The sequence below is a fragment of the Diospyros lotus genome, chromosome 6 (assembly GCF_014633365.1).
Source record: "Diospyros lotus cultivar Yz01 chromosome 6, ASM1463336v1, whole genome shotgun sequence".
NCBI classification, from domain to species: domain Eukaryota; kingdom Viridiplantae; phylum Streptophyta; class Magnoliopsida; order Ericales; family Ebenaceae; genus Diospyros; species Diospyros lotus.
In genome coordinates, this window is record NC_068343.1 from 7,330,490 (window position 1) to 7,332,432 (window position 1,943).

Sequence of the window (1,943 nt, forward strand, 5' to 3'; positions counted from 1 at the left end):
CCGGTTGAGCAGAGTGGGAGGAAGGCGTTATGGGCACCGCTTCTTCCAGGCAAGCGGTTTTTCTAGGCTTGTGGGATACAGCTGGCGAACGGACACGCGTCACATCTGAGCTGCACTGATTTACACATCCATCCCTCATTTCCTTGAAACACCTCCCCCCTTCCCCTCCCCCCTTCCTCTTTTTTTTTTACCTCACTCCCCTCTCCAGCTGCGTGTCTCTCAACCTCATTCTCTCCCTTTTATTCTTATTTCTTGCTCTCATCCTTTCCTCTCTATTATTATTATTATTATTATTAGGATTTGTTTGATTAAGGGATAAAAAATGAGGTAAAATTTTGATTTTATGAAATTTGAATTCTCACTCTATCCCCAAAGAATTTCAATTCCTTAATTTAAAAGAAAATCTTCACTTTTTTGAATTAAGATGAAATTTAAATTTTATAAAAAAAAATTATTTGATAGAATTTTAAAATTTAGATGAAAAGTAAAAAATATATTTATTGTAATGGTGAAAATACAGACAACAAGGAGAGGAGGAAGAAGTAATATATGTCTTAACTAATGAGGAGGAGGAGGAGGGGCGTGGAATTGACCCTTCATAGGGTGAGGGTAAATTAGGAAATTGAAGTAAATTTGTTGGAGGGTGAAAGTGGGAAGAGGAGTTGTTTTCACTGTTCTGGAAGTTATTCATAGAGAGAGAGAGAGAGAGAGATGGTAGAGACAGGTCATCCAAGTCCCAACCGATATTATCGTCATCTATTATTAATTAATTAAAACCTTGGGAGAAAGTTTAATAACGGTTGTGAGCGAGAGAGATTGCTTGAATCTGACGGAGGCAATGCTAGCGAACCAGAGAAGAAGAGGATAAGCCCACACAGCCCATCAGCTTTGACTGACACAATATAGAGAGAGAGAGAGAGAGAAAGTAAGGGGGCCAGCCTGGACACCGTTTTCCCATTTCCCTTTTCTAAAAAAAAAATAAAAACTAAATTCCGATTTCTTCTTATCGTCAACACACACACACACACACACAAAAGGAGGCCGCACGGAACCGCTGAGCTGGCGCAAAGCGACAGAGGCGGTCGCCGAATCGGAGGGCGAATCATTACTGCTTTTCCTGTCAGTCCAGCCTGTGCCACCCCCAACGGCCTTCCCCACTTCCACCGGCGCTACCCGGTCACCCCCCCTTCTCCCCCAACGCCCATAACCGTATTTCTTTACCCGTACGGATTCCGGTGACCCCCCCCCCCCCCCCCCGAGAGAGAGAGAGAGAGAGAGAGAGCGACTTTCCTCCCGCTTTCGTCCCGACCTATTAATTCAACATATAATCCGTTAAAACTAATATAAACTTTCCGTTATAAAAAAAAAAGAAGACTAGAACAACATGAGATTAGAGAAGGTGGGTGGGTGGGTGGTATTAAATGAGTCAGATTTCTTTATCCTGCAATAAAGAGATCCGTATCCTTTTCGGTTACTCGTACATCGTACCTACTACCAAATGCATCCTCCCTCTCCTCTGCCTCTTTTGTTTGGTATATATATATATTGTATACGATTCCCGTACTTGTATTTCTTCTTCTTCTGCTCCGTCGGTGCCCCATTAACCCCATCTAATTTCCAGTAATCCCACTTTCTCCCCTAATTTCCACCCGGGGGGGGGGGGGGGGAACAGAATAAAAAAAAAAAAAAAGATGGGAAAAGTGGGTACCAGAAAGCCAAGTGTATGACATGATCGTCCTTCAAAGCTTCGTAACCGTTAGGCAGGGGACAGCTGTTGCACGGACCACTCCTCTACTAACCCTTTTTTTTTTTTTTCCTTTTAAATCTATATATATATATATATATATGAATTGGGAGAGGGTTTTTTTTTTTTTTTTTTTTAATGTGGGAGGTGGAGTGTCACGTGCCTTGGCTCGGGCTTGGGGAGGCACACGTGCGTTCTG